Source organism: Neomonachus schauinslandi, chromosome 3 (assembly GCF_002201575.2).
Source record: "Neomonachus schauinslandi chromosome 3, ASM220157v2, whole genome shotgun sequence".
In the NCBI taxonomy this organism is placed as follows: Eukaryota; Metazoa; Chordata; class Mammalia; order Carnivora; family Phocidae; genus Neomonachus; species Neomonachus schauinslandi.
Genome location: NC_058405.1, coordinates 180197967 through 180224076, shown reverse-complemented (window position 1 = coordinate 180224076; position 26110 = coordinate 180197967). Strand labels below are relative to the sequence as shown.

General features: G+C 38.7%; 1 protein-coding gene and 1 pseudogene across 1 annotated transcript in view; both read right to left on the bottom strand.

Annotated features, from left to right (window-relative positions):
- The window catches only part of NYAP2 (neuronal tyrosine-phosphorylated phosphoinositide-3-kinase adaptor 2), a 248640-nt gene that overhangs the window by 64506 nt on the left and 158024 nt on the right, over positions 1-26110 (bottom strand). The window lies entirely within an intron of this gene.
- Positions 4378-4530, bottom strand: LOC123324522 (annotated as a pseudogene).

The following is a 26110-nucleotide window of genomic DNA, read 5'->3' as shown; positions in this document are numbered from 1 at the left end:
GCTTGTTAGACTCAGTCTTTACTGTCTCATCTTCCATTCATTCTGCCACCCACTCTGAATTCATCAATTCAGCCCACCACTCTGCTAAAACTGCTTTTGCTAAGCTCACCTAGTGCCTTCTAGTTGGCAAATTTAGAAAACATTTTTAAGACATTTGACAACTCTTTGATTACTTTCATTTATATCTTCAATTCTCTTGGCTTCAATAATGGCCCATCTTCCCAGGTTGTGTTCTACATCCAACACCATTTCCTTGCCATTCATATGTTCTCTTCCTCTAAGCATCTCTTACATGTTGTCCCCAAGATGCTAGCTTAGCCACAATTCTTCTCATTCTATACATACTCTTCCTGTGATTTTATCTTCCAGGGTTGTTAGTGATTTCTAAATAGTTTATCACGAGCCTGGATCATTATCCTGGGCTTTAGACTCATTTATCCAATTGCCTGCTGGGTGAGTCCATCTGGATGCCCCATGGATAACACAGATTTAACATTTCAGACATTGGACTGACACCACTTCTTACTATCCCGATAGTTCCTCATGTTCTGTCCAGCCAACCACCCAAGCTAGATGCTTGTATTTCCCTTTCCTTAACTTTTTACTCCCTAAATCTATCAGTCAGTGGATTCTACAGATTTTATTCGTGAATATCTTGCTTTCCCTTCTGTTGCACTTTGTATCATATCTACCTTAATTACTTTGGTTCTAACTCTAATCATTGCCCTTGAATTATTGCAGCTTGTCTCCTATTCTCTATCCTTCTCTCTCTAAAGTATGAGCTCCATATACTGCCAAAATGATGTTTAAAATGCAAATCTAACCAAGTGTATTTTTCAGCGAACTGATTTAATAGCCATTCTGTTACACATATACAGAAGTGTTTAAAAACACATGTAGTAAAGATGGTTTATGAGTGATAACCGGTTGGGACGTTCAAAACCATGTCGTCTCAGGGAATAGATGTGATAGCCATTCTATAATGCACATTGAAAAGTGTTTAAAAACAAAAACAAACAAAAAATGCAAACCTGTTTATAATGTAGCTTTGACTAAAATCCTTCCAGAAGCCTCCTGTTACCCACACAATTATGTCTAATCTCCTTACTGTGACCCACAAGACTATCCACCATGTCATTCTTCCCTTCCTCTCAGATTTCATCACTTCCCACCTGAACATTGTATTCAAATTGGTTGGACCTTCTTCCTCCCCACTCCACTTCCAACTCAAACAAGGCTGTTCTTGTGCTACCATCTTCTACGTCATCTGCTTCGTATATCTTTGTATCTCGTCTTTGCTCCAGGAAGGCTCCTCAGTCCTGGTTACTCAATTTAAGTATCCTCTGAAGCCTCCTTCACTCATATCCCCACCTCTTGCTGGGATTTGGTCATCTCTGTATTGATGTTTTATATCATCTTTCAATGTATCTGTTCTTCCCAAAAGGCCCTGAGTTCTAGGAAGCAGGGACTAAGTTTTGTTTTGTTTTGTGGTTTTTTTTGTTGTTTTTTTTTTCCCATTGATGTCTTTAGCACCTTGCATACTGCTCAATAGGTATTTAATTAATTTTTTTTATTTAGTAGTTTTCTCAACTCCTCAGGCATCTTTCTGATGTGTGTAGGAAATACAGTGTTCCTAATGGAATAAGAGAATGAAGCAAGTGTTATAAATGTATCCAAGTGACATGAAGCTAATAGTATTTTCAAAAATCTGATTATCTAGGGCGCCTGGGTGGCTCAGTTGGTTAAGCGACTGCCTTCGGCTCAGGTCATGATCCTGGAGTCCCTGGATCGAGTCCCGCATCGGGCTCCCTGCTCGGCAGGGAGTCTGCTTCTCCCTCTGACCCTCCTCCCTCTCATGCTCTCTGTATCTCATTCTCTCTGTCTCAAATAAATAAATAAAATCTTTAAAAAAAAAAATCTGATTATCTAACAATCACAGGTTGTAAGATTCACCAAGTTGAAAGTTTCATTCAAATGGGGAATTATTGGGAAAGACTGCAGTGAAAAAAAAAATCACAGAAATGGTTCAGAGAATCTGTACTTTGCTTTCTTTATATTTAGGTTCAAATACTCATCAACTTGCAGCAGCGTGAGAATACAAATGCCCCACTTTGGCTCCCCAGTACCTGAATCTGTGGTGCAGAGACAGAAAAGGTTTGTAATATTGTCAGAAGCCTTAGGTGAGATCATCTGAGTGGCCCAGCTTTACAGGCCTGACATGGTCATGGGCTGGTAATCCACATCACTGAGCACTTGGGTTCTCCTCTTGGAGCCTCATTTTTTCTTAACTACAAAGTAGAGATAATACCAAGCTGGTCTAACCTCTCCAATGTAATTGGAAGGATCTAATGATATTCTAGATTTTAAAATATTTTTGAAACTAAGTAGTGCCACACATGTAAAAGATACTATTAATTTAAATAAACTGTAGCCATTTGTCCTTTATGAATTTATTTAATCTTTCTACATCTGGATCTAGATAATCACTGAGAGATTGAAACACAAATGGAAAATTGCCAGGCCACATATAAAAATAGAACTCCAACCCATTATCTACAGTAATGAGCCCAGAAATCCAATCTACTTCCCTTAAGTCAGACTTATAGGAAGTCAGACTACTATCTCTAATAACCAGTCCAGGTAGCCAAACAATAATCTAACAGTTGGCTCAAAGCAGCCAGGATTTAATTAATAACTGACAGCTTCCCGAATTTTGCCCCTGCTTCCAGAGTAGGACCACCAGAGAGAATCAAATCTGCATCCCTATCCAATCACATAGGACACCTTCCTGGTTGGCCTTGCTTGCAGCCTCCCCATGCCAATAGCCTCCATTTGGGACATATCTGAAGTCTAGCCCATTTCCCACAGAACTTTCTCACTCTTCTCCCTGCCTTCAAATCTCTACTATTGTAAGTGACGGTGGCTAACTGCCTTGCTATAGCGAGCTCTGAATAAGGAGCCTTTGCCTTTTCTCATTTGTTTGCTCTTCATTTATATGCATATTGCTATAGTTCCTTCTAGGTCCAAGAAGCTATGCAGTTGTGTAAACACATGTCATGAATATTATTCTATGAGATAAAACTTAAACCAAGAGGGTAGTCTTATAATAAGAACCTCAGAAAGATTCCTGGCCTTTAAATGGGCCTCACATAAGCCTAAGTCAGAGTTAAACTAAAATCGAATATGGGAAGTAAGAATATTTAAAAAGCGCTACATTCCTGCATAATAATTACAGCAAGACAATTTAACACTTGCTTTTCAATGCCCTGAGTCAAATGGAATAAAACCAGTATCAGAAAAGAACATCATAGACTATTTCCAAGCTGTTTATTCACAGTTTCAAGGAAAATGTAACTCTGGCTTCCAAATGTCACAGCCTCAAAGCCTAATGACCCATCTGTTTCACTTTACCTTCTCTTCCAGATTTCAAACAGTACATTGAGATGCTTGCTTTTATTATCAACTTTTGTATTTTTTTCCACTACCAATATTAAGCATTTACTATCTCTCTCTCGCTCTCTCTCTCTCTCTCTCTCACACACACACACACACACACACACACAGTCTTCTTCCACTGGAACTGAAACTAACCAAACTAAAAAAAAATGCTTACACATAACATTGGATCCAATCTCTTTCCTGTGGGTTTGGGTAACATTTTAAATATGAAAGGCTGGGGATTTGTGTCAAAGCACCTCCACCAACATCAGTTTCTTTGTTCTCATTCAAATCACTTGCATACACATACTAGGGAAGTGTCACTTAGGTCTCAAACCTCAACTAAATAAAAGCCCAATACAGCTTTGGAAACAAAAAGGAGTCTTTTTCTTTCTTTCTTCCTTCTTTGTTCTCAAGTCCCAGAGGTTAGTGTTCAGTGAATTCTGGCAGATATATTTAGAGAAACTTGAACAAAATGACGGAAGAAATTATGCTACTCGAACTTGTGTGTGGATGTACCTTAACATCTGCCTCCCAGACAGAATGCAAAGCTGAAAACTCCGGAAGAAAATTGTGAATGTACTACTGAGAATTTTGTTTGGGAATAAATCTAGTTTCCTACATAGATTCATGAGAAGCTTCCTATAAAATGCATTTTCTAATTAAAATACTATGAAAATCTCCAAAATAGGGCGCCTGGGTGGCTCAGTTGGTTAAGCGACTGCCTTTGGCTCAGGTCATGATCCTGGAGTCCCGGGATCGAGTCCCGCATCGGGCTCCCTGCTCAGCAGGGGGTCTGCTTCTCCCTCTGCCCTCTTCCCTCTCGTGCTCTCTGTCTCTCATTCTCTCTGTCTCAAATAAATAAATAAAATCTTAAAAAAAAAAGAATCTCCAAAATAGCTGTTGCAAATAAACAAATGGAAAGCAGATAATCAGACTAAGAAATATATACATGAAGACATATCAAAACCTCAAAGAAATCTACTCAGAGGAATCAGGAGGTATTTATCTCTACCCATATATTTCAATGTTTTCTTAAACTGATAAGAACAGATACTACACTTGATCTTAGCCAAAAGGCCGAGAAGCGGTATTTCAATGTTTTCTTAAAGCCTGAAAAAGAAAATTGATGTTAGTACCATAAACTTTCCTGAACAAGGTCAATCTTAGGCACTGTGGTAAATTTCTAGGTGGGATCCTAGGTTTTTCAGATCTAAGTTCTTACAGCCTTAGCACGTAGCACAGGGCTAACTACATGGAAGGTGGCCATCCTCTGTTCTGGAATGAAGGACTGAGTGTCAACTATTGATGTAAAATCCGATGTTCTGCCCCTCCCCCACCCACGCCTGTGCACGCTCTCTCTCTCAAATAAATAAATAAATATCTTTTTAAAAATAAAAAATAAAATAAATAAGGGCGCCTGGGTGGCTCAGTTGGTTAAGCGACTGCCTTCGGCTCGGGTCATGATCCTGGAGTTGAGGGATCGAGTCCTGTATCGGGCTCCCTGATCGGCAGGGAGTCTGCTTCTCCCTCTGACCCTCCTCCCTCTCATGCTCTCTGTCTCTCATTCTCTCTCTCAAATAAATAAATAAAATCTTAAAAATAAATAAATAAAAAAAATAAAATAAAATAAATAAGATCTGATGCTCACACTGAAATCTGATCTTGAACTGAAATCTTGCTGTGAGAAATGTGTGTAGATTTCATTACATTCATCTTTCAGACTGTGTGCTTTGCCTATTATGGTCTTAAACTTCTTACAGTGTTCAAGTTAAAGAAAGACAAGTAAGGATAAGAGACTAGGAGCAATCGTTTCATGACCAAAATATTCTCTCCAGGTTTCCAATCTTGTCACACTTCATGCTGCTAATTCTGAAGTTCCTTCTCAGAATTTCCCCTCTTTATGCTATCTCTGGATCTACACTTGTCTCTCCGGCTTCTACCTTACTCTTCTCCCTCTGCATCCCTGTATGGGGGCCCTGCGCCACCTAGAAAGACTTGGCTTCCCAGGTCTGATGGCTTTTACCACCAAATCTGTCCTCCACCAGATACTGAGTTTTCCCAGTTTCTCTGACTCATTCTTCCTCATCAACATTTACTCTCTCAACACAAAAGGTACAGAGGAGGGGCGTGGATCAGTGGCTCAGTCTGGTGGCTCAGTCAGTTAAGTGCCTGACTCTCGATTTCTGCTCAGGTCATGATCTCAGGGTCATGGGGTCGAGGCCACATTGGGCTCTGTGTTCAACACGGAGTTTGCTTGTCTCGCTCCCTCTGCTCCTCTCCTGTTCTCCCTCTCTCTCTCTCAAATAAATAAATAAATAAATAAATAAATAAATAAATAAATAAAATCTTTGAGAAAAAGAGAAATGGTACAGAAGATTCTTGTAAGTCTCCAAAACCTGAAAATCCCTCTAAGCTCTAGAGACAAAGAAAACACTATTGCACCGATGGACCTTTACATATGGCCATCTAGTAGATCACACACATTAAAACTGACAGCATTATCCTCTTTCCAGACTTGCTTCTTTTCTGGCTAGGAAGATCATGCAATTGTTGATTTATATGTCTAGTTCCCCCACCAGACTATAACAGTTTATTAAGACTAAAGACTGTATCTTTCATGTTGGTCCTCAGTATCTAACAGAGTCCTCAGCGAGAACAGACAGGATGAATGAATGCATGTATGCGTCACCCAGGTCAGTTAGCTAATTAGCCTTCATTTCTGGTTCTAACCCCATCGTAGGCCATGACTCATAGCCTCTCCCTCCCACCTCTCCACTCTCACCCACAACCCAGGCCATGCCACAAAGGAATAACCCTCAATGACAAACATGAGTTAGCTAAAATTATTTTTGTGAGCCCATATATGTTTCTAACCGACTTGCTGACAGATCAGAAAAACAAGTTATTTGCCAGGAAAAATGAGTATTATTTGGAAATATGACCAGTCACACCATTTTCCTGGAAGAACATAAGAGCTTTTCTTCTTTCTTTCTTTTTCTTTCTTTCTTTCTTTCTTTCTTTCTTTCTTTCTTTCTTTCTTTCTTTCTTTCTTTCTTTCTTTCTTTCTTCTTTCTTTCTCTTTCTTCTTTCCTTCCTTCCTTCCTTTCCCTTTCTTTCTTTCTTTCTTGCTTTCTTTCTTTTTCTTCCTTCTTTCTTTCTTGTCTTTCTTTCTTTTTTTGTGATATATGAGAATTAACTTGCCATATCATTTAATTGTTTTTACACACATCTAGATGATTCAGATGATTTACACAAGAGGCTTTTATCTATGTGATTTGTGACTATAGTTATTCTTGAAATTTCACCCTTTCACATAGGGATTCCTTGGTTACAAAATATGGACTTGGTGCCTGGTGACAAAGGGACAAAAGCTCATGTAGCTGATGAGCATTTGAGCTTTTTGTGGACAAAAAGAATGCTTCAGAATTGTCCCCTCATATTGGCCTAATCAGCAGGATCAAAGTGCCTCCATTCTATTCCAACTGCTGAACAATGGAAATAATGAAAGGTGATCAAGGCAGATTAATTAGGCAGAAGGACAGCACATTTGAAGTGCTGAAGGAGGCACTGAACTAAATTGCATTATCAGATGGGTATTAGATTCAATCAACAAATTTAAAGCTAAAAGAGACCTTAGAAATCACAGTTGCAACAGCTCGTGAAAAGCAAGGTGTGTGTATGTCATTACTGAGCTGGCCCTCATGCCTTTGGGAGGAGAGCTCCAGGAGGGGGACTTCTCACCTCACGGGGAAAGTTTGGCTCCTTTTTGAACATGTTTAATTGCTAGAAAGCTCTCATACAGAACCCAAGTCGGCCTCCCTCCAAGCACCACCATTTGTCGGTTGTTGGTAGTCCTGTTTCTGGAGCATCTCAGAACTAGTCTATTTTTGTTTTAAAGCAGACACCCTTTAGAACCCAGAGTGAAGCAGTCTGTCTCCCGCTGCTCACATCTTTTTCCCAATACAAATCTAGAACTCTCACCCTCCCAGTCACCCTGGCCTGGATGCTAATTGCATGTCTTGGTGTCTTGGTGTCTCTGGAGCTGGTCAGAGCCAGACAGCCTGACATAGTTTTCCTACGAGTCCAAGTGAGCACCAGGTTCCTCTCCTTACACTTCCGTTATTCCATCTCCAAGTCTCCAGGGAAAAGAGGGCACAGGCTTGCACATTTCCACAACAAAAGGACACCAGGGAGCTGGACCAATTTTTAATTTTTTATTATTATTCCTCTCTCATGTGAACTCTGTCATTTGGCGTCAGTTTTGTCAATTCAAACATCTAAGGGATGTCACCTCTTCAAATATAAATAGAGAAAGAACCATAGCTCAGGCATCTGGAGATTACATGGCTTTAAATAAAACTGGAAAGTCTATGTTTGTGTGAAGAAGGCATACAGAATAAAACCTCTGTTTTAATAAGATAGATGAGGCATATTACTTAACAAAATAATAAAATAGATGAGGCACGTTGAAGTAGGATAGAATACACAAATAATCCTAATCATTTTACAGGTGTAAAAAGAGCTCAGAGCCTTTGCGCATCTTGTTTAAGGTCACACAGATGGCAATTAGCAAAGACCTGATAAAGAGACTGGTTTCCTGGCCACTGCCCAGCATGTATCTCTCACCATAAGACATTGGAACCCACATACTGACTTATATTCAACCGTTCTTTTTTTTATGGTTGCAGGGAATAACATTTATCATAGGGTGTGATAATAAATAGAATTTCAAACACCATGTTTGGTCTTTAAAAACTCAATTAAAATCCAGATGATTTAATTATTCACCTTTTTTTTTTTCTATCAAGGTGGATGAGGACTGTAGAGATACTGCCAAATTATCTCTACTAAAAAAAAACCTTCACTGAAGTCATCAGGCATAGCTCAAATGTTGACATATTTTGGTAACACTTTCTTTAAGAAATTCTAGTATTGCAGGGTAATGAGAGACACTTTACTCAGAGAATGCAATCTATATTTTTGTCTGTTCTTGTAATGCAGAAGCCAAGAAGACCTGTGGGCAGAGTCCAGGCAGATGCTGACCAAATCTGTTTGTTCTCTCTGGGTATGCACTTAAACTACACTTCCCAGCATTCCTTGCAGTGAGGGAGAGCCACATAACTGAGGTCTGGCCATTAGAATGTGGGTGGATGTGATGTATGCCACCTCCAGGTCAGGTCATAAAACTTCTCACAAAATCCCTATCCTCTTGCATTCCCTTCCTGCTGGCTGGGAGTTTTTTGAGGTCCCAGGTGCTGGTGCTGGTGCTGGTAAAGCCACCAGATGGAAACTTCCCAATAACTGTGGGGAGAACATCCCATCTTCCACTGAACCCACTTATGGGTTATCACATGCCTGGGACATTTGTCATGTCTTATGACATGAACAAGATATAAGTTGTATTGTATAAAGCCACTGAGGTTTTGCAGTTATTTGCTATAGCAATTGAACTACTCTAATGCAGATTTTAACCGATATTAGTTCTCATTTTCCTTCCTTAAAATGTAGTTTAAATATAAAATCCTTGACTTTCTACTGGGACAATATTTTTATTAGCATACTGACAGAAAAATGAGGGGCAGAGAGATTAGTTGAATTGCCAAATACAGTGCAACAATTTCGCAGGCAATGCTTCTCTCTTCATTCTAGTTCTAATAAAAATACTTTATAAAACTGACAAATACATTTTTATTGAGCATTTATAAATATTTTAAATACCATGGCTTCAGGAAATACGCTCTGAATGTATAAGTGGAAGAATCTCTAAAATGATCATTCCAACTGCTTGTGTATTTTATTTATACTCATGTGAATTAAGATAATGCCACCCCCGTTTTTTCCAGATAGTTTTTCAACCAAAATAGTAGCAAAGGACAAAATCTCTAAGAAATAACTTTTAAAATAATATCTTTAAAAAATATTCACAAATAAAGTAGTGACTATTTCTTTAACATAAAAAAATAATTTTGATATAAATTAGATATATTTTGGAAACATTTACAATAAATTAAAATATTTCTCAGAACCATTCTGGAGTGGGGTTAAGATGATCTGGAGTCCATGCTCAGCTCAGTTCAATAAAACATCCTTCCTGAGTCTTAGTTTCCTCAAAGAAAACTGGAGATCGAAATAAGTTATTTCTAAGTATCCTCCTGAGTCTAAAATTGTATACCTCTATAGTGCCAAAGCTAGTACAAAAAGCAAAATAGTTCATGGAGATTCAATAGTATTACTATTTCTGTTCCAAAATATGCCTCTATTTTATATTTCAGAATGTTTTACATTTGTCAAGGTGACTTTTTTCTAGTTTAATTTAATTCCCCTGCCAGTCAAATCACAGTGAACTCAAAAATAAATTAAGAAAGTGAGCTCCCAAAAAGCATAAATGAGTCATTTAGCATCACTGGCAATCCTAACATCCAACTTTTTTTTTTCCTGCCACCTGATGGGGAGCCTTGAAATAAATAGGAGTCCTGGTTTTAAACAATATATAGATAATACCCTCAATGTTTTTCCTTGTTTTCCTAGTTACTATTGGAAAAGCAGAATACCAGCTCTAAACTTAGCAGCAGGAACACCGTGATGAAAGCTTCCATGGACTCCATGGATACTATGATCCCATGCTGCACTACACACTTTACAAATAATATTCCTCATCTTTGCATAGCCCTTGCAGGCCTGTCTAGTGATAACCTTCACTGTTCAGGAAACTGAGGGTCCTGCTGTGAATAGGTTCACCAAGGCCAGTCAAGGGTGGGTAATTGGAGGAGCCAGGACTCAAGGCTCTCTGAACAAATAGCCACAACAGGGAGGCTTTATTTAGTTTTCTTTTCTTCCATTAGGGATTTTTTTAAGGAGGATTACTTACCTTATTTTGAAAGATAATAAAAAAAAATTTTTAAGCCCACCTTTCTTTTTAAAAAATTTGAAGATTCCAGGTGCCTGGGTGGCTCGGTCAGTTAAGCACCTGACTTTTGATTTCAGCTCAGGTCATGATCTCAGGATCGTGAGATCGAGCCCTTTGGTGCTCAACACAGAGTCTGCTTGAGATGCTCTCTCCCTCTCCCTCTGCCCCTCCTCCTGTTCTCTCTCTTTCTAAGGTAAATATATAAAATCTTAAAAAAAGAATTTTAAAAAGTTGAAGGTTATATAAACAGGAAAATTAATGAGATTTGGGACAAATCAGTTGTCAGTCTCCACAGAATAGATTATGCACAACCCAGCTCCTGAGATACTTCAATAGGCAAGTTATACGGAGGTCCATAGTAGTTTTCAGAATGGATTAAATTCCCACAGCATGCTGTGTAATCCAAAGCACAGCTATAAAGTGATATTTGTCAGTAACAGCGGAACAAGTCAGAAAACGAAGAACATGCATTTTTTTAAGCTGCTTTTAGCAGTTTACTCTGACATACTTTTTTGGATTGCTTTGATTAAAAAAGGCAAGTGAAGAAAAAAATTTTTTTTTCTTATTATTACGTTCAATCAATAGTAAAATGCGTATGTCTTGCTCCATATGTATAGACATTCTGCATTCCAGGCACTGTGACAGTGAGAGACTAAGGCAGTGAACTAAAACACCATGACCTCTAGCTGCATGGGGTTCCTTCTCTAAGAGAGAGAAAAAAACAATTTACATGAACTAATACAGTATTAGAGCTCTGATAAGAGCAATAAGAAGAGATGTTAGAGTATAATGAAAGGGTAATAGGTGATTTTTCTTAGTTGAGAGGTCAATAAATCTTGATTAAATAGTGATTCAAAGAATGGCATGGGGAGGGGGAGGGTAGGTTAAATGAGTTTTACAGCCAGGGGAAACTAACTAGGGTTTTTTTGCATTTTATTTTATTATTACCTTTTTAGAGATTTATTTATTTTGAGAGAGACAGAGAGAGAGAGTGAGCATATGAGCAGGGGGAGGGGCAAAGGGAGAAAGAGAATCTCAGACTCCCCACTGAGCATGGAGCCCGACACAGGGCTTGATTTCATGACGTGAGCCGAAATCATGAGTTAGATGCTTAACTGACTGAGTCACCCAGGTGCCCCTATTTTTTTAATTCAAATTCTAGTTAGTTGACATACAGTTCAATATTGGTTTCAGGAGTAGACTTTACTGGTTCATCATTTATTACAACACCCCGTGCTCATCACAAGTGCCCTCCTTAATCCCCATGACCTCATCTAGCACATCCCCCACCCACCTCCCTCCAACAACCCTCAATTTGTTCTTCACAGTTAAGAGTCTCTCATGAGGGGAGCCTGGGTGGCTCAGGTCATGATCCCAGGGTCCTGGGATCAAGTCCCACATCGGGCTCCCTGCTCATCGGGGAGCCTGCTTCTCCCTGCCTGCCACTCTCCCTGCTTGTGCTCTGTCTCTCTCTGACAAATAAATAAATAAAATCTTTAAAAAAAAAAAAGAGTCTCTCATGATTTGTTTCCCTCTTTCTCTCTTTTTCCCCCTCCTGAATGTTCATCCATTCTGTTTCTTAAATTCTACATTAGTGAAATTATATGGTATTTGTCTTTCTCTGATTGACTTATTTCACTTAGCATAACACACTCTAGCTCTATTCACATCGTTGCAAATGGCAAGATTTCATTCTTTTTGATAGTTTAGTATTCCAATTTGTGTGTGTGTGTGCGTGTGTGTGCGTGTGTGTGTGTGTGTGCCATATCTTCTTCATCTAATCATCAGTCAATGGGCATTTGGGTTCTTTCCATATTTTGGCTATTGTTGACAAATGCTGCTATAAACATTGGGGTGCATGTACTCCTTCCAATGTGTATTTTTGTATCCTTTGGGTAAATATCTAGTAGTGCAATTGCTGGATCATAGGGTAGTTCTATTTTTAGCTTTTTGAGGAACTGCCATACTGTTCTCCAGAGTGGCTGCTTCGTAATTGTTGAACACACATGGCTCTTTCCTTGGGTCTGTCCTCGCAAAAGCTGATCCTGCCTAACAACAAACTTACAGCTTGACAAAAAAGCACAAACAAAACCCAATACTTTAAAAAGAATGGTGGAGAGGAACAATGGTTCAGGCTCCATAATAAGTTCATCCTGTCTTGAAGAAAGCCTTTATGTTAGGAAAGAATGGGACCTAAATTTACATAGAAAAGAAGAAACAAATTAGGGAGGGTTTTGAGTGACGAGCTAGAGTTTGTATTTTTGAGGAGCAGGGTATGTGATGCCATCAGCATTAAAGGAAGATTCTCCCAGGGGAAGTATGCAAGAAAGACCAAGAGGAAGATGTGTGAGGAGTTATCCCACGTCAGAGGCTCATCACCAGCACCATCTTATCTCTGAGCACATGAAATCCACAGAACTTCAGATATCACCATCTTAATATTATGATGCTATCAACTTCTTAAACACCCTTTTCTTTTTTTTTTAAAGATTTTTATTTATTTATTTGAGAGAGAGAATGAGAGAGAGAGAGCACATGGGGGGGGGGTCAGAGGGAGAAGCAGACTCCCTGCTGAGCAAGGAGCCCAATGCAGGACTCGATCCTGGGACTCCAGGATCATGACCTGAGCTGAAGGCAGTCGCCCAACCAACTGAGCCACCCGGGCACCCATTAAACACCCTTTTCAATGGAGTGTACAGACATAGATGGAAAGATGCAGAAATAGAAAATATTTTGTAGTGTATCTTTTTATAAACAATTTTTAGTGTTTGCATTTAATGTAGATAAACTTGTGATTATTTACTAGATGAAGATCACTTTTTGAACTTCAAAAATCCATCACATGTTTAATGACAAGAAAATCATTTTTTACCACCTCATTGTCTGGTCTTAATCTGATGTCAAAATTTAGAGAGAAAAATACCAGACAAGGTTATGCTGAGAACTCATTAAATAAATACCCTGAGGGCGCCTGGGTGGCTCAGTTGGTTAAGCGACTGCCTTCGGCTCAGGTCATGATCCTGGAGTCCCTGGATCGAGTCCCGCGTCGGGCTCCCTGCTCAGCAGGGAGTCTGCTTCTCCCTCTGACCCTCCCCCCTCTCATGTGCTCTCTCTCATTCTCTCTCTCTCAGATAAATAAATAAAATCTTTAAAAATAAATAAATAAATAAATAAATACCCTGAACTCAGTCAATTCTCTGCATATTAAAAATGGAACATAATTATGGAAAGTGTCTTTATTGTTCAACAATTCTTTTTTACTTTAGAATAGTGCATAAAAATGCAAATGTCTCCTTATAATTTACCACATGAAATATTTATGCCCACAGCTCCCAGCAGCCCCCATAATGCCAATGGTGGCTTTTACTTCTTCCTTCCCATTTAAGACTTGACATTCTGAAGCTCATCTTGCTCCCTCTACATCTAGTACCTTCACATATATGATAGAGAAACTACTGATAAAAATCTCTTAGAGGGACAAATAGAATTCTAAAAACTTGGAAGAGAGAGTTTTAGGGTTATAAAATCTTTATAACCTGGATCAGGCACACATTTTGACTTAGGATGTTTTAAGATATCTATGTCTTTTGACAAATTCCAAAATCATATGCCAACAGTTAGAGAAGACCTGACACTAGAGTCATTCTTAAGTAGGACACAAGGCAGCAAATTAACATAAATCTAGCAATCTAAAAAAGAATCTTCTTGAAGAAAGGAGGCCACAGGGACTCAAACATATGTGATTTTTATATTTTCCTCCTTCCTACTGCCCCAGTCACAGCCATGCTGAATAGAGGCTGTCATAGTACAAAGATCTCTGGATTTAATTTTTTGGGAAATTTGACCCTCGTAATGGTTCTGCCATCATCTAGGTGACACCGAGCACATTTTCTTTCTGTGCTTCTGTGTACACATCTATCAAATAAGGGGTTTAGACCAGAGCATCCTTAAGATGTTTTCTGGATCTGAAATTCTATGGGGAAAAAATTAAAAAGAAGGGGCCAAAACTTGAAATCATACGCTTGTTTCCGGGGCGCCTGGGTGGCTCAGTCGTTAAGCGTCTGCCTTCAGCTCATGTCATGATCCCAGGGTCCTGGGATCGAGCCGTGCATGGGGCTCTCTGCTCAGCGGGGAGCCTGCTTCTCCCTCTCCTACTCTGCCTGCTTGTGTTCCCTCTCTCACTGTCTCTCTCTGTCAAATAAATAAATAAAATCTTAAAAAAAAAGAAATCATATGCTTGTTTCCTTAGTTTAAAGTGAAATGGGGTTTTTATGTGCACCTAAATACCTTACAGAATTGGTATTTGATGAAAGTGCCACCTCCTGAGTCCCAGTGTTCTTAAGATTACAACTTTGGCCCGTTTTAAGGAAGTTTTCAAACTAATTTATGATACCTTACCATAGGACAAAAGAAGGGTGGTTTTACATACAAGACATCCTTAGGTGTTGCCAATAGAATGAGCAATTACACAGCCAAAATGCAGAAGAAACGATGCCAAACCCAAGGAGAAGTAACAATACTATGAAGAGAATAAAAAAAAAAATACATGGCTATAACTTGAGTTGCCCTTTTCTGAGATACTCAAGAGGGTTTGGCTTTATGAGCAGAATCACTGCTTACTAAGACCACTGGGAGAAAGCAGACCAATTATCTATCGAATGCAAGGAATCCAAATTAACCTTTTCTTCTACGGGAAAAAAATGTGGAATTCTACAGACACCTCTATAGCATTTCTGTTTTCACCTATTTTCTTAAGCAGCAAAGTCAGGATAACCTTTTGAAGAACAGCGGAGAAAGAGAATCACCGGAAAGATCAAAAGAATATTCTACTACTAGACATTTTATAGATTGGGAAGACTTTGGTAATGTAGGACACTTTTATGTAGCCTCAAGACTGAGTTAATGTGCATAGGAAATTACTATTAGGCATTTGGGATCAAAATTGATGTTCCTGTTGCATGGGTTATTGCCATAGTTTTATAGAAATGGCTCAGATGTTGTTGCAAGATATAAAATTAGTGCTCATAATGCAGTGCATGGATTCATACAGCAACTTAGAAACCAGGTACAGAGGGTTCATACCTGTGAACGCCAAGATCTGGGAGGCCTTGGGCAAATCGTCTTCCCCTTCTGAACCTTCATTTGCTTATCTTTAAATGAGGCATCTGGACTCAAGGATCTTCAAGTTTAGGATTCTATTGATAAGTACCAGAACACATTCTATATTAGAGATTCCCAGCCCTATTTGCATATTAGAAACATTTGGGGAGCCTTCAAAAATATCCATGCCTGGGCCATAATTAGATTACATTGCTGAGGCTGGGGCCTTGACATGGGTAAATTTTTTTTTTTTTTACATTGGTCATTTTTTAAAAGCTTCCCAAGACTTTCTAAAGTAAAGCGAGGGGTTCAGAACCACTGTTCTACACTTAACAGAACATTTTTAGCAACATTTAATATACTTTTCATCACTCTTTTTGTAGACTGGCTGGGTTCTTGGTTTCCCTGGTTTTCCCTATTTTAGCTGAAAGCATTTTAATTATCTTTCCTTACTCAAGAGAAAGGAAAAAAAAAATAGGAGCTGATCTATTTTATATTTATTAAGATTTCTTGAAAAAAATTCATAGGTGGAGAAGAAAAATGCTTGACCACATCAAATTTTAAAATGATCGTCATCATTTATTTATTTGCATTATGATTGTTCCCCATCTTCATAAACAAGGGGAAATTGAGCTGCCAAAGCCAAGAACACACACAATCAGTGAGTGGGTGGGTGAGAATTTGTTGTTGAATTTCGATTCTTTTGCTTTGCTTCTTCAGCTAGGCTGCCTTATAATTGATAAGGAAACCAGCACTTTAAGGAAGATAACTGACTGCTTTACATCACCTGCCAAACAATCATTAGGAGATACAAAGTCACTGATCTAAGACAGCCACAAAACATCATACGTACTTCTCAGTGTTGTCTGTTTTCTATGCCTGTTCTTTAAAGGTCATAGTTCTCTCCTGATTTTCGAAGGAAAGACAAGCTTTGCCACTACTAGGTGGGAGGTGTGTGGGTAGTGGAATACATGCACAAGTGGAATCAACTTTAATTAAGACTCAAATCATTTTAACAGGCAGATGGAAAAATGTTTCAATCCTCTTTTTTTTTTTTTTTTTCTTTTTTTATTCATGAGAGACAGAGCGAGAGAGAAAGGCAGAGGGAGAAGCAGGCTCCCAAGGAGCAGGGAGCCCAATGCGGGACTCGATCCCAGGACCCCGAGATCATGACCCGAGCCGAAGGCAGACGCTCAACCATCTGAGCCACCCAGGCGCCCAATGTTTCAATCCTCTTTAAAAGAAACAGAGGCATTCAGGCACTAAAAATATTAACGCATGGGAAGAAAAATAGCATTTCCATTCTTCCTGAAAGATGTAATTCTGAAAATCCATTCATAACTTTTCCTGAAGCAAACACTAAATGCTAAGAATAATAATCCCATCATCACAAAGGGTAGAAAGAATAATTAAATTCTATCAAAGCAAATGCAAAAATTAGATTGTTGGAATCACAGTTACTAATGGCCATATTTGGGGAGTTAAAAAAGTCATAGCTATTAAGGTTTCATAAGCAAGGCAAGGCAGAAATTTTAACCCTTTTAGGGGTAATATAACTGATGACTACAGAATTGAATGTATAAAGCATTGCAGTTCTTGCTGATTTTAATTCACCTATTCTCTAGATAAGTGTGGCTAGAATAAAGAAAGGGTGCTTGGGAATCATTTTTTGCCAATCTGGAATTTTTCATAGCTTTCTTACTGAAAAACTATGCATATAAATTTGAAGAGGGAGGGAAAAACCCCCAACACTTGTTTAGGAAAAGTCTCTAATTAACTAGGTTATTTTCCACCCCCCCCAAAATGGTATTTTAAATGAAGTTAGTCAAGAAGATCAAGTAAAGCTATAGGGAAAACCAATAGATATCTATTTAAATGTTGATTTCTTAACATTTAGAGGGCATTCAGGAGAGCTGGAACTCTTTTCAGAATATGCTTTTACATAACAACCTATTTTTGCTCTAGTATTTGAACCTCTTTGGATTTCAGTTTGTCTGTAACATGAGGAAGTTAAATAAGACTATTTTGTAGGCCCAGCAAATATTTATTGAATGTGCACTGTGTAACTCATGGTCTAAGGACAGAGAGTAGGAAGTTAAGGATCTTATTCTTCACTTGTTCTCTTGGGAGCCAAGGATGGTAGGATACAAGAGTTCTCTGGAAATTTCATATGGCAATATCATTCCACCTATATTTCTTTCTTTCTTTTCTTTCTTTGTCATTTCTCCCCCTTCCTCTCCTGCCCTTCCTCCCTTCCTCTCTCTCTTTCTCTCTTTTTCAGTTTATTTTTAGGTTAGGTGCATGTCATCCGCCTCCTTGTTTCACCTTGGCATCATCTTTTCTTCACATTTTGTCACACACACACACACACACAATGCATATATGAACTGCTTAATCACAAAGTGCCTCAGGAAGAGGGGGTTTATTGTTCACCTTTTTATGAATTAAATGCAAATAAGAGAGGAGCTGGATTAGATGTTATTCTTTATTTCTGATGTTACCAATACTCTTTATTACCATGATGTCTTGTTTCATAAATTATCTGGTAACAGACTTCTCTGTGGCAAAATCAATCTGAACGATGAATAAGGCCTAAGAGAATTCCAATATCTATTGTTTGGGGTTAGGCTTATGGGTTAAAAAAGAGGAAGGGAAAAAGGGAAAAACCAAAGGAACAGGAGGAGAATAAGGAGAGAGTAATATTTGCAATGCAAGATTCTTCAGCTGAGGCTATGATTATGCCCCAGACAAAAGCCACTTCTCTGCTGAGGGTCACCAGACCCAGTCCACTGAAGTGGATCAAGGATGCCCAGGCCTTTGTGAGATTCAGAACCTAAGTAAATGTTGCAACATGGGCCAGGAAGGCAAGAATGGCACAGTGTAGAGGCAGAGGACAGAGAGACACAATGTCTTTTTAAAATGTTCCATTCTAGAGGCCCCTGGGTGGCTCAGTTGGTTGAGCATCTGACTCTTGATTTTGGTTCAGGTCATGATCTCAGGGTCTTGAGATTTAGCCCCACGTCAGGCTCCGCACTGGGCATGGAGCCTGCTTAAGATTCTCTCTCTCTCTCTCTCTTCCTCTGTCCCCCGCCCCACGGGCATGTGATAGCTCTCTCTCTCTAAAAATAAAGAAATAATGAAATAAAATAAAATGCTGTTTTAAATCTTTCTGTCTTTTTTTTACTATTTATATCTTTGCATAATGTTTTTGGCTGCCAAATCTTCCCTTATAAGGCACCCTCCTCATTAATAAATGTTCCTCTCATCTTCATTTAAATTCTCAGGTTTTATGGCCTGACATTTCAAAATAAAGATCCTAACACCTGAAATAGTGCCTGGCGTACAGTAGTGTTTTATAAACATGCACTAAATGAATGAAAGACTGAATGAATGCGTATATGTGGTTAAAATGTTTATGAATTAATAGCATCAAAAATCCCTCAAATATTTAGGAATAAACTTAACCAAGGGAGTAAAAGGTATGTACACTGAACACTACTTCTTCCATCAATTTTACAGGCTCACTCTCCTCTAGCTTAGGAATCTGGAATTTAGCATGAGGCCGACTCTCCATTTTTGTCCCCTTATGTGGCTGTGCATTAATTCTTGAAGGGGACTTAGCTGATCTTCAGTAGGAGACCTTCACCAGAAGGAGCTCCAGTGTGCTTACCCTGATAACTACTGCCCCTCTTGTCTAGCTGGGTATGATTCGTGTTCCTATTTCTTTCCCTCCAATTCAGGTATGTAACATACAAGCCTCCAAAAAAGTTTGTTTTGTACCATATGTCTTACTTTTAAAAGCCTTGGAACATAGGTGTCTGAAGACCTTACTCCAGTAGATGTGATTTTGCTCCTTTGTGGATTATATTGAATGCAAGTGGGTGCCTTTTAGGGCTTTCTTTCCCTTCCTCCGTCCCAGACCTAAGGGTTTCTGTTAATTCGAAGACACCGCAAATGTAGCTGACACAGGAGCTCACAATCCCCCAGGGGCACAAAACTCAGGTCTGGCTTCACTTTTCTGGCTCAATAGCTTCCATAGTTTTCTCTATTCTTAGAAGAACTTTTAAAATTAATAAGGGCAGAGAGGATGCTGAAGTCCAGGGAAGCGCACATTTTAGACCAACATGGATTGGGAGCTGGGCTCCTTAAATGCCAGCTACTTGTGAGTTTCTGTAAGTCTTCCATTGATTTCACATGGAAGTAGGTCAGGACTGCTTTTAACTGGAGAAGCAGCATGCTGCAGGTTTCATTTTACTATGAGGAGTGAATATTAAAAATTGATGTGCAAAGCAAACCTCTGCTTAATTAGCATCTGGATAAAGACTTTACTGGGAAAGCCATGGAAGTTAATAAAAAATGAGAAAATTGACAATGACGTAGTTCAACAGCTATTGCTCTGTTGTAGCCTCTCATTTATGAGAAATACTATGGATGGTCACTCCATGCATTGTCGACTTATGCTAGTTAATCTGTATTGAGGAGGTTAGCATTCTTTCTGTGTCTGTGGCTATACTCAGAATTCTGTACAAAATTTACGTGTTGTTGTTTTATGGCATTGAAATTTTCAAATGCTAACCTTAATTTTTTTTTTTTTTTTTTCATTTTAACTGACCACTTTAAAAGAAAAAGTGATTCTATTGAATCGGCTTAAACACACCACCTTTGACTGTCCTCCCTCTACATACTAAATACTTTTTATATTAAGCATTTGGGGTCTTCTTGCTTTCCAACTAATTCATTGGTTAATACCTATGCCTTTTGAGAAGCAGCGTTTTTATTTAAAAAGAAATAAACCATTTTTAAGCAGGAAAAAATATTTATTACATTTGAAAAACAGGTCAACCCCCTCAGTTCTAGTGACTTTTTCTTTTGCTAATAAAACATCTTTCACAATCTTGTTTCATGTTGCCTGACCCTTTGTTTTTTGTTTTGTTTTGTTTTCTTTTAAGATTCTATTTATTCATTTGAGAGAGAGCATGAGCAGGGAGAGGGGCAGAGGAAGAGGGAGAAGCAGACTCCCCACTGAGCACAGAGCCCAATGCCTGGGGGGGGCTCCATCCCAGGACCCTGGGATCATGACCTGAGCCAAAGGCAGATGCTTAACTAACTGAGCCACCCAGGCACCCTTACCTGACTCTTTGTACAATGAAGATGGTGTCCTTGTTCTCAGAGCTGTTCTTTATAGGATAAGGTTAACTGTATTGCATCAGGTGTGATACCCCTCCACCTTCAAGGCTGAGATATCATTCAGCAACCTGAAAATAGTGTGCTCCCTGTGGGAACAGAGAATGGCTTACATCCTCCCCAATGCTTTATGCTCCTCACGTCAGGTATTGGATGAGCCACTTAAGATGTCAGATCCTTTATCCAAGCCTAACTGAAGAGAGTTCTACCAACAGTATGGAATCTCTGAAAATTTAATTCATTTTTGACCTTACTTCGTTTTTTAATAAAATATTTATTTTTTCCACAGAGAGCTAAAAGTCAATTGCCCCTTATAGTTGCATAGCTATTTACATTTTACAAGGTCTTTTCTTGGACCCAATTTTCTTTAATTTTTCACAATCCTCTGAGGAAAGTATGAAAAAAAATGATACATGGAGAGTTTGACATGCCCTGAAAGCACAGATGTGCAGTGATAAATCCATCTTTCAACCGCAGGACATTTGACTCCTGTGTCTTTGCCCATACGGTGTATCTCACAGACCTCTCTGAAACTACTCTCCATTATACTGAGACTGTTCTTTAAGCTGTTCGAACAAAGGAGTTCTTTAAAATAAACAAAAGTTTAGAAGTGAAGTTATAGGTTTTATTCTCCTTAAGTGCTGGAAATTAAATAGGAAATGGACCGCATGCTGATGCCATGTATAATCTAGCTGATAGTTTTCTATCTACAGCATAATATCTTAATACTGCTTCTAAAATCATTCAGTAAATACCTATGCTATGCTATTTTTAATGGACCCTACTTTAATTCTTACAGAAACTACTTAGACTATGAGTACTTGCTTTCATTTCCCTTGCTGAGTACTGTCTAGTTTCCAATCAGTAACAGGACTGACTTCTATTTCATATAAAAAATTATCTAAACCTGGGTTCTCCATTGATATTCTTTGGAGCAGCTGGTTCTGAAATATCTTCACTAGTCTTGACCGCTGCACCCTGTGCAAAATTCAGATTATTATCAATCCTCGGTAATCATGGTAATTCTGTTGGGCTTTATTATTTAAAAAATGTTAGCTTTGGAAAAATAATCCATAAATATAAACTGAGTATGCAACACATAGTCATAGAAACCATGGGCATGTAAATAAAATATATAGTCTTTGCCCTCAAAAATTTACCATTTAATTGGGGAGATTGGATACACATTCATTCACTTTAGTGAAACAGTCATTTAATGATTCAAGGAACACATACTGAACATGTACTCTGTGCCAGAAAATGTGCTGTGGCTGCAATTAAAAAAAAGACTCAGTATTGTGCCCTGACAACTTCGTTAGGCTGATAAACATTGAAAAGCTAATCACAACACTGTGTCAGAAGAGCTTTTTTATATAAATGGAGGGCAGACCTCCCCAACCCCTGCCAAAAAAGCAGAAGAAACAGAGTCCCAAAAGGATTGCTAATGAGGATATCATATTGCATGAGAATCAAGGGGAATGTCTTCAGATGGAGCAAATAAGAATGTCAGACGTTCTGTGAAGTTTAAGAGAACCAGAAGAGGAAAGAGGCCAGGGCCAGAGACCAGTTGGGAATTAGCCCTGTGTGACTTGGGAGTGAGCAGAAGAGGGGGTTGGGTTATTGGAAATGCAGTGGGCGGGGGGGGGGGGGCTGGCAGGTGAGGGGGACAAGAAATGGAGGGAGCAAGTGCAGAGCATTCACTTGAATGGTTTGGCCATGAAAGCGAAATAGAGAATCATGGCTGGATAGAATATCAAGCTGTTTTTCTCTGAAACATCAATGGACAATTTTATTTTACTTCATATTCAGAACTCATAAACATAGCTTGGTTTAGAAGCCAAAATGAATTCTGCAGCCCTAGAGTAACATTATCAATCAACCAAACAAGGACCACTCTGAGGCAATCTAATTTCTTAGGTTCTCTTGGGCCAACATTGACAAAAAGCTTTCATCGTTTTGACATATCTGTCTTGTCATTAATCATTAGTAAGTGGTTAATAACTAATCAATCAAAGAAAGAAGCTAGTTTGTGGATCTAGAGGCAACTTTGATACTCAGAATGTGAGAGCTTTGAGGGAGCAATGCCTCACTTCAGCTGTCATCATTCTGTTGGGGGCTGCTAACACCAAAACCTTTACTCGGTCTTCTAGTTCCTGGGAATCTAGATTTCTTGTTTGAATCATGGGAATAAAAACCCCATTAGAATTACCCACCCATACTTAGGGATGAACGATACATGAATGCTCCCAATCTTTATGTGTTGACTCTTCCTACCTTTTGTTTTTCTATCCTTTTCTCTTTCTCAACTTAATTACATGGGTTCCATCTATAACAAGGAAATACATGCAAAAATTTTTTAAAATGTTATTTTATTGAATGTAACTGTAACTTGACCAGAATAAAATGTAGGGGCAATTTTTCCCTCCACCATCAATTGTCAGAAGAATACAACAGACTTCAAGATTTGAAATTTTTCCTTTAAGTTCAGTTGTTCTGGGTATACCAGGCTAGACAGGATAATGCGGCTTTAAAATCCATGTTACTAACACTCTCTCCCCCATCTTAGAGTCTATTTAGTATTTTTATTTCTTCCATTTGGGAATAGCAATAGCCCAGATTCTCCAGCTGATTGGTTATTCCACTAGAAGTGGAACATTTAATTAACCTAGCTCCCATCGACTAACAACAATAATGAGCTTGCTTCAACCGAGAAACACCATGTGCCACTACAGACAGTTCATTAAATTTGGGATTGCCATCTATTCACTGAATTCTGAAAAACTGAGTTTTTCAAAAATTAAAAAAAAAACCTTTTCAAGTATTTTATAACTCGAACCCATTTTTACCTAGGAATACACACGTGCAAGGCTGCCAGTCACATGATAATAGCTCCCCGGATTTATGCACAGCCTTTCCGCCAAAGAGGTTAAATGACCTGGTTGAATGTGCTTTCATTCTCTTTACCACCTAAGTTCAATAATGCATAATGTTAAGCAGATTAGAATTCCTTCTTTAAAATATTGATCTCTATTATTTTCTTAAAAAATGCATCTCTCTCTCTCTCTCCAAATCTTGAGAAGTGATCAATTTTCACAGCTATTCATTTATACGGAAACTGATGATGATTTGGCATCTACAAAATGGTCCACATTTATTTATTTTTATTTTTTTTAAAGATTTTTTATTTATTTTACAGAGAGAGAGAGACAGTGAGAGAGGGAACACAAACCGGGGGAGCGGGAGAGGGAGAAGCAGGCTTCCCGCCGAGCAGGGAGCCCGATGTGGGGCTTGATCCCAGGACTCTGGGATCATGACCTGAGCCGAAGGCAGACGCTTAACGACTGAGCCACCCAGGCACCCCAATGGTCCACATTTAAATGCTTTATGGATATATTCTTTATATTTTTCTCCTAATAAATCTGCCTGGAGTGCAATAGACATTCTTTTAAACAGGACATTTAAGAGCAGAAGCAATGAATTTAGCATTCAGCATAGGTCATTTCTGGCTGAATGACTATATTGATTTCAGTGTGGAATTTTTAAGTAAGAGGATATCTGATGTTTTTTTCACTTAATGGTCAAACATTTCTCATTTGGCTTTTGTTTTTCTTGACTATAGTAGCCCTCTCAAATCATTATGCCTATTAATTCAACAAGTTCAATAAATACTTATGGTGTATCAACTTCGAGAAAGATTGCATTGGGCTGAGGGCTACCTTAAAGAAAATGATGAAAAGGTATGGCCCTTGTCCTCCTTGGCCATATGTCTTAATGGGAATAAGAAAAAAAAACCTCACAATATATCAGAATAAGACACACATTGTTACAGAAGTATAAAGTGTTCTTGGAGTTTGAAAGAGATCGTTTCAAGACAATAGCACGCACACACACAAAAAACTCTATGAAGAAGTAGGTGGACTCTAAGCAGAGATTCAAGGATTAAACTTTGTTTTATGGACTTACTGAGGAAGCCCTTCCAGCAAGAGAGAACAACATCAGACAGACAGTCTCAGAGGCAGGAAGAGGGTCATTTTTTGAGGGATCCACACATCATTCAGTAATCCAGAGATGCATCAAACAACAGAGCCAGAAGAGACTCACAGTTTTCGCACCTAATATTTTCATTTGAAATGTGAGAAAACTAACACATTAAGAGATGAACGGACTTATCCAAAGTCTCGAAGCTTTTTAATGGTTGAACTAAGATGGAAACCATCTCTTGTGACATCTAGCTCCTGCCCTAACCCTCTAGATCATATTTAATTAGGAAGCAGGAAAAACATAGGGGAGTGAGATGTGGCCGACAGGAACGCCTTTACTTATACCTCATATTTAATGACTTCTAGATGTCAAAGTGCTGAAAATATAGGATATTAAATACAAATCAAAAACTGGACTTCCTGTTTGAGGTAATTCTGTAGGAGGGAAAGAAATCAGTCCTAGTACATTAAGTACAAGATGAGGGAATCTTGCTTTTTTAAAAAATTGACTGGTGTAGCTTTATTTCTGAATTGAAATGTTTCTGCATTTTATGAATCTAAAGCAGGGAGGGTTCTTCTTAATTCAGAATATTGCTGATTAAATTGCCGACAAGAAATTGCACTTAAAGATTCAGCAGCTGGAGAATATAAACACGGGATAAACACGTCTGCCTGCATCAATCAAAGACAGTTGCAGTCTACCCCCAGAAAGGTGAGCAATTATTTATGAAATTATGTCTTCTTCAGTGATTCTATGTTGCAATCCAAGAAGAAACTGAATGAGGAAAACAGACAATGTCATGGTCCCAATTAACCACGGAGTCACATGCATTTTCAAATCAACGGATTTTACTTATGCTCTTTTAACCTCACCATCTTGAAAAGAAATTTCTTTAGCTTTAAAAAAGAGTAATAATTAAGTAGGTCAGTATGTTCTTGAAGAACTGTATTTTTTAATTTTAATTTTAAAGATAAGTGTCTAATTCTGTCAACTGCACATAAACGTAAGAGAAAAGAGGTGATGCTCAGCAGCATTTTGCGTAGGGCTCTTTTGGAGTGTTTGTTTTACTAGATCGGTTTCCAGATTAATGATGCTGGGGCCTTCACTGCCTTTGAGCATTGGCTGGGGTTTTTGATCCATGGGCTATGCGTTTTCCCTTGCGGTAGTGACGGGCCATCAAGCTACTACATAGTTATGGGCAAGAAGCAAGCAGCTGAGGACAAAAGCCCTACATCCCTGGAGGTAGAATCAGCTAGTTGGTAGCTCAGTATTGAAAATCTCATGGACCAAAGAAATATGCATGTACTTTCTTAAGTTAAACTTGGAGGCACTGAGGTGAGCACTCACATCTTCTCCCTCAGATCATTTAGGTGATTCTGAGGCCACCTGGGCAGACCACATGCCTTCAGGGACAGCTTAGAAGCCTGCAGTATAGAACAGCCCATCACAGAGACTAGGCTCTTCAAAAGTGAATTTTGGAGGGTGCTGAAAATTTTT